The sequence below is a fragment of the Cibotium barometz genome, chromosome 3 (assembly GCF_041138505.1).
Source record: "Cibotium barometz isolate CiBa-2024 chromosome 3, ASM4113850v1, whole genome shotgun sequence".
Classification (NCBI taxonomy): domain Eukaryota; kingdom Viridiplantae; phylum Streptophyta; class Polypodiopsida; order Cyatheales; family Cibotiaceae; genus Cibotium; species Cibotium barometz.
Window position 1 is genome coordinate 17,523,599 of NC_141048.1, and position 8,172 is coordinate 17,531,770.

The 8,172-nt window shown below is 43.9% G+C and overlaps 1 pseudogene; it reads right to left on the bottom strand.

The window, feature by feature from the left end:
• Positions 1-5,180: 5,180 nt before the first annotated feature.
• Positions 5,181-6,565, bottom strand: LOC147639781 (reticulon-like protein B12 pseudogene; annotated as a pseudogene).
• Positions 6,566-8,172: the final 1,607 nt, after the last annotated feature.

Genomic DNA, 8,172 nt, shown 5'->3' on the forward strand with positions numbered 1-8,172 from the left:
AATAGTCAATGCTATATGTCTGCGCATATCCTTTGGCTATCAATCTAGCCTTGTACCTGTTTATGCTTCCATCACTGTTATGTTTTACTTTGTACACCCACTTGCATCCAATGGCTTTCTTGCCTTCAGGCAATTGCACTAAATCCCAAGTTTCATTTCCATATAGTGCATCCATCTCCTCATCCATAGCTTTCTCCCAACACACATTTCCAAAAGCCTCATCAATGCATGTGGGCTCAACAACCTGCACAACCTTTGCCATATATGCATAGTGATGTGCCACATAACCATCATAGGTAAATCTCTGCACAGGGTTTTTCACTCTCCCAGATCTTCGCAGCTTTTCATTCATGGCTTCCATAGCCTTCTTTACACCAGAGAGGTGTTCTCATAGCTGGGATCTCAAGCTCCTCATCAAGGCTCATATCTGAGCCACTAGACTCTCCATCAACATGAGAATGCCCTGCAGAAATGTCAGGCATACCAAGGGGCTCAACCACTTTCTCTTTCCCTTTACGTGATGTACTAATCACATTTGCAGGACTGGTATTATGACGCAGCCTGCCACTCCATGGTCTATCAATAGACCCACTAGATGAGGACTCTCCTGGTCCACTCAAAGACTGTGATTGCTGACCTGCATTCTGTGCAACCACACTTCCACTCACATCAGCCCCAACAACTTCTTTTTCAGCAGCATACCAGCTGCTCATCTCATCAAAGACAACATCCCTGCTTACCCTCAACTCACGTGTAGCAGGGTTATAACACCTGTATCCCTTTTGCTCAAGGGAGTATCCAATAAACACACATTTTTCAGCTTTCGGATCCAGCTTAGTTCTCAGCTCATCTGGCACATGCACATATGCAATGCATCCAAAGACTTTCAGATGAGACAAATCTGGTTTTCTACCAGTAAACCTCTCCTCTGGAGTTACATCATGTATGGCTGCAATTGGAGTCCTATTCATGATGTATACTGCTGTAGAAACAGCCTCAGCCCAATAGCTATGTGGCATATTTTTCTCTTCCATCAATGCTCGCGCAATCTCAGCAATGTGCCTGTTTTTTCGCTCAGCAACTCCATTTTGGTGCGGAGTGTAGCTACATGTAAACTGTCTCCGAATACCATTCTTCTTCAAAAATTCAAAGAATTCATTGGAGAAGTATTCTCCCCCTCCATCTGACCTTAGGCACTTTACATATTTCCCAGTTTGCTTTTCAACCAAAACTCTGAAATTTTGAAAGTGAGTGAACTCCTCACTCTTCTCCTTCATGAAATATACCCACACTTTCCTTGTGTGGTCATCAATGAAAGTCACATAATTCCTGCAGCCTCCCATAGATATGGTCTTCGTAGTAGGACCCCATACATCTAAATGCACAACATCTAGTGCATTTTTGCTCACATATCTGTTACGTGGAAACACATGCTTTGTTTGCTTCCCAAATTGGCATGCTTCACATATTTTCTGCATACCTTCCACTTCAAATTTTGGCAGCCCTGTCACAATTCCTTTAGTCTGCATAGACTTCAATCTCTGCACATTCACATGTCCAATCCTTTTATGCCAAATGTTTGTGTCTGCAACAATTCCTGAACTGTTTGCAAACATCGCAGCACTCATTTCAGGCATGTCTACATTCAATGTAAACATTCTGCCCACTCTGTTACCTTTTGCAACCAACCTGCACTTATCTTTAAAATCTTCAACATAACAACAATCAGGGTTAAACCGAACCTGCAAACCCTGCTCAATTATCTGGCCAACTGAAACCAGATTCTTTGTTATGTTTGGAACGTGAAGTACATCTGCAAGGTACTTCACTTTGCCATCCTGCATAGACAATGGCACATCTCCAACATGGGCGATTGGATGAGCAGTGTCATCCCCTGTTTCCACAAAACCTAGTCTTTTCGAGTTTTTCATCTCCTTGAACCACTCCCCATGACTTGTCATGTGGTTCGAAGCACCTGAATCCACATACCATATATCATCTTTTTGTGCTGCATCAACATTTTCTGACATGGCATTCATAACATGCTGCATAACAAGCAACCTTTCATTATCCTCATTATTTCTGCTTGAGGAGGATGCATAGTTGTTTTGCTGCACTTTCCCATTTTGCATGTCAGCCTGCTTCTTATAACATTCTGCCTACACATGTCCAGGCTTACCACAATAATAGCATTCACGTGCATCATTATATTGCCTTTGCCAATTTCCACGGCCTCTTTGACTCCCCCTGCCTCTGAATTTGCCTCTTCCACCTACGTGTTGTTGTTGTTGTTGTTGTTGATTCTGGGACTGTTGTTGTTGCTGCTGCTGTCCATAATTTTGATTACCTGTTTGGCCACCTCCTTGACCACGTCCACGGCCTTCTCTACCTCGTCCTCTTCCTGAACTTGTGTAGAAGGCCTGTTGCTCTGAACTGTTTTTGTTTTGTGAAGACTGTTGGTCTTCACTCAAGCTCTTCTCTTCTATAATCAGCATAGACACCAAATCTATAAAGTTGGGAATGTTTTTCCGAGTCTGAATAGACGTCTTGAACGCCTTGTATTGTGGCCCGAGACCACGTAGACAGACCTCCACCTTATCATCATCATCTACTGACACACCAATAGATGCAAGGGATTCCACAATACCCTTTATCTTCAACGCATAGTCATTCACAGATATGCTCTTTTTCTCCATAGTATGAAGTTCATTCTTCAACTGTATCTTGCGTGCCTTGGTATTTGTTTCATAGAGCTTTACCAAGGTGTCCCACGCCTCCTTGGGGGATTTGGCATCCTGAATGTGCCCAATCATGGTCTCCTGTATACTAATGGATAGCCAATACATAACCTTCCTAGCTCCTTGGTTCCAGTCTTTAAACTCTTTCACATCTGCAGCAGTTGGATTTATATCCGGTATCTCCGGTGCCTCTTCATGCTCACCTTCTATGTAGTCCCAATAGCCCTTTCCCATCAGGAAATTCGTCAACCTGAACCTCCAAGCATGGAAGTTATTCTTATCTAGATTCTCAGCCACAATCTGGGTTATCCCATCATTTGACATCTTGCCAAACACACAATTTAACCAGAAACAGCACTCTGGTTTATCCTGCACAAACTGCTGTATTTCCTGCAGCGGTACTGTAGTACTCTCAAATGTCACAACCTTCCTGCAGTTCTTAAAACAGAGTTCTGCAAAGAATCAGTGACTTACCCGCAGTGCTCGAAATCGCCTGCTTTTTGAAAACAGAGGTCCAGACGCACCTGAAACGCGATTTCAGCCCAGAAAATTTAGTCCGATAGGACAATATAGTTGCCCTATAGCTTTACTCCTGCGAAGAAAGCTCCTCAATCAAAGATCGTTTGCTGGTGCCTCCCATAGAGCTCCCGACAAGGGTGTAGTCACCAAGACAAATAGGGAAGAGTAGTTGAAGCTCTTACCCTCGTACTGCTTCCTGTGGTTCTCTTGCTTGCAGCTCAGCCCTTAGCACGGACCAGGCTCTGATACCATGAAAAGATGCAGGGGGAAGAGAGCTTGAGCTCTTGCAAGCACACACACACTCACAAAAACCCTAATAGAGAACACACAAGGTGAGAGGCTGAAAATCTTCTTCTTCTTCACTCAACACTCAACACCATATACAAAGATAAGAGTACACATAATATGAAAGGTACTCAACCAATACATACACGAGTTCTCTATAGTGTGAACCTGACTAAATGAGCTGGCGTTATAACTATGCCAGTCTCTAGAATGGCTGTCACACGGCCTATCATCCCACTGGCTGCATATCACCCAAGATCTCACCAACCATGCCAATGGTGTAAGTGTGGGGCCTGTCATCAGTGGCCACCGCCTCACTAGACGAGCTCGATATCTCAACAAGTTTACATTGAAATTAAGAAACTTTTAGAGGCTGGTTTGATATTTCCTGTTGATAACACTGAGTGGGTGTCCCCAATTGTTGTAGTTCCTAAGAAAAATAAGCAATTATGCATATATGTGGACTACAAGCAACTTAATAAGGCTACTATTAAGGACTATTACCCTCTGCCTTTCATTGAACAGATTTTAGATTCTTTAGCAGGGAAGGAGATTTATGCCTTTATGGATTGTTTCTCAAGCTATAAGCTTAAAACAACCTTTATGACTATCTTTGGAACATATACATATCATGTCATGCCATTTGGTTTATGCAATGCACCATCTTCTTATCAAAAATACAAGCATGAATGTTTTCGGGATGATTTGATTGATTTTCTCAAAATTTTCATTGATGATTTAGGGGTGGGTACTTCAAAATGGGAAGTCCTACATTATTGTAGCCACTGATTACTTTACGAAGTGGTCAAAAGCTCTAGCAGTGTGAGGAAGGATGATGCATGTACTACTACTACATTTTTGTCTGAGTGTATCATTTGTCGCTTTGGAGCGCCTGGGGAGCTTGTTTCTGATAGGGGGACTCACTTTCTTAATGATGTGGTAGAGTTTACTCCCTTTTCTCTTGTTTATGGCTAGGAGTGTGTTATCCCTATTGAGCATGAGCTTGCTAGTTTTGAGATTTCTTCATGCACATACCTTACCATTTGTTGAGAAGAGTTTTCAAGAGAGGTTGGGTACCCTAGAGCATTTGGATGAGTCGAGAATGAGAGCTTATTTACATCAAGAAGTTGCTAAAAAAAGGCAAAACAAACAACACGCTATCGGGACGTGGGCGGTATCGCTGGGAAAGTGCGAGACTTCTGGCTATGAGAGTAGCTTCAAATCCTAGCAAGGAAACAAAAACATATAACTCTTCAAGGGGCACCACCAACAGAAGCTGGAACCATAATATTTACATACCAAATCCCAACAAGACATATGAGTTGTACCAAAAACCATCATAAGCATCATGGTTCAAATCAAAATCCAAGGTTGATAACATTATAACCTGTCATAAAACTCAAAACATCAAACCCCAGAAAAACATCTCATAGGTTTTTGCTCTCCAGAAAATCAACTCATGGCATATACATCCAAGACTCATGGCCAACCATCATATGGTTCCAGACCCCAACTCCACATGGTACTGTGTTCCTATGATCCTTGCAGTAACAATTTCCATCTTGGGCCTGCCCGTTGCCTTTGACACCAGCAGCAGCTCGACCATCATCTCCTTGCGTTGTCAACCCTTGCACTTCATCACTGCGCCACCCACTGCACCAACCAGCTCAAAGGCGGCTTCCACCAGTCGCATTTTGCATACAGCTCAATCTGATCTTCGTATGTCTCATAGACAACGGGATCGTGTGAGAGACGACAACAACAAGGTACACCAACGTTAGAAAGTGCAACCAGCCTCCAACTACTAACAACCCCACAATACTGCCACGACCTTCAGAAATAGCTTGAAATCCTTCCCAAGAACTAAATCATGCACAATGGCCAAAACTTTATTGATTTCCACCCGTAAAGCTGAGGCAAGGCTTCTCGCTGCCTCCTCAGAAATGTGAAGATCAGGTAAAGGTGGAGGGAACCTATTCAAGAATACTGTAGCGTTTGACCAGAAACAGAACAGCAAAAGTGGCAAGGAGCAGACTTGAAAAGATCTTCAACAGAGTGTAGCCTGAATGCTCAAGAATGAAGTATGCAATTGTGGCCACAATCAGTATTCCCGCTGACATGAACTTGTCTCGCCATAGAAAACTATTAGCAACCTTTCCACCGCCAAGAATCTTATGCAGAGATCTCTGTCGATTGAAAAGGTGTGCTTTGGTGGGGTGGGGGGCTTCCTCTGCAGCTTCCGACCTCCTCCAGGATCTCGGCTCCCTTTTCCCGCCGTCCTTTTTATTGCACTTTGCCGCTGTGCACACCTTACGCTCCCTCTTCTGTACTCTGTCTTGTAGCTGCGCCAGAGAGCTCCACTTAGCGCCTTTCTTCCATGACTTCCACACCTTGGCGGCCTTCTCTGCTGCCTGCAGCAACCTTTTACACCAGCCAGCTGCGCCCTTCACCAAGGCGGCTTCTCTATTTACCCGTCAGCTCTTCAGAGTCATCTTCGTACACCAGGCGGCTAGCTTTTCTTTTGCCTGCACACTGACGACCTTCAGCAAGCCCTCCTTCTTTCTCTACCCGGCCCTTCTTTTTCCCCCCCGTGCCCTCTGCGCCAGCTCGCCAGCCTTCTAGCTAGCCTTCTCGCTAGCCTTCTAGCGAGTTCTCTTCACGTGCTGGCGGCTACGTTGGCCCCTCACAAAGCTTCCATGTGGCCCTTTATATTATTGGCCACTTGTATCATATATTTCATTTATTTTTCTCATGCCTCAATAATGGCCACTCACATCAATGCTTCTCACACATGGTAACCTAAAATCCCACTCTATCTTCGGGTATAAAAATGGTACCACAAAACCACCACTGGCCGCATCCACATGAATTGGAGTGTCCCATCCTGTTTCCTTGTTCTTTTTCTCAAGCAAATCATTCAAACGCTTCACATCTTCAAACTCCCCATTGTATGTGGAACCTAGAATCGTGCACACACAGATGGTGTTCTCATTCACTAGCTGGACTGCCTTCTCAGGATCCATCACATAGTATCCATCTCTCAGCCTTGTTCTTAATTCTGGGTGGTGGAAATGAAAGCCACCACCCAAGACCTATCCCTCCATTAGCTTCATCATTGCCTTATTAATGCCCAGGCCAACCCCCAGCCTCCAACAGTGCATCTCATCATACAAACCTAGAGCCTCCTTGTTTTGCTCATTCCGAGTAAGAACAAAAATCACGACATTCCAAGACACGATATCTCAAAAAGGCATTCTTTCAAAACCAATCCTTGCATCATGCATGCTCTCACATTTCCCAAACATGTTGAGAGGGGTGTCCCCTACTACAAGGTCTACCATAAGCATAAAACTCCATGATTCACACCACACTCATGTACAGAAGCTTCGAGACCTGGCTCCGCCTCAACTCGTCTTATTGAACCTCATTTACAATATGAACATATGTACTTAGGCATCATATAATGACTCAAGTCATGGCACTTAATCCCATGCATCTGGATTTGCATTTAATGGCCTCATATGCATGGTTTCACACCATAGACGTGCCATGGCACGACATCCACCCCCTCTAAACCTGCACATCCTCTGGTATGTGCCAAATCATCATCAAGATCCACATATATCTGGATGTCGTCTTCATCTTCTACATTATCAGGGAGATCATCCTCTTCCTCTTCAGCCATACCCATGCTATCACTATCAAGCCTCTCATCCTGAGTCTCCTGTGAATCAAAAGGATCACTGTCATGCCTTCTTTTAAACATCTTGATCCTTTTGCTTGCTAAAATATTCTTTATCTCTGTTCCATCAAGCTCACACAGGGTATACGTGGCATTTCCATGCACATGCTTGACAATGTAAGGGCCAAACCATCTTTTTGCAAACTTTCTTTGAACAGTAAACTGGTTGTCAAGGCTACTATCATACATTAGGACCCAATCACCTTCTTCAATAGGTTTTGGCCGGAGTCTGTGTCTTCTATCAAATCTTTCTTTATTTTTCAACCTTGCATCTTTCAAACGAGCTTTAGCAAGCTCTACATCTTCAGGCCTCCTCTCCAGCTGCCTTATTTACAATGCAAGGAGGTCTTCCCTGTTCAATCCTTCCACCCAGGGTAATACATTCCAAGTTGGAACTACTTTTTCAACTGGCATTACTGGCTTCTGACCATACATTAATTTTGCAGGCATGTATCCTGTCACTGAGCTATGAGTTGTACGGTCAGCCCACAAAGCATATGGTAGCAGCCTTGGCCACTCTCGCATTCTTTCTCTGCATGCCTTAGCCAAAGCTTTAATGATTGGAGGATGTCCTCGCTCACTTTTACCATTGCCCTCAGGGTTGTAAGCACATGTTAGGGCCAGTTTGATGCCAATTCTAGAGAAGAATTCCCTTGCTTCTTCAACATCTAGCTCACCCCTATCAGCTGTTATTTTCCCAACACAACCATACTGGCAAATCACATCTTCCAAGAGAAATTTGCATACTGTTTCCGTACTCTTTGTTCTAAGAGCACGCCCTTCTACCTGATTTGTCAAATCTTCTCTTGCAAGTGCTATGTACCGCATCTGCCAAATTCCCAAGGGCATTGTAACTAGATCCACTACCCATTTGTAGTGCATGGCAGG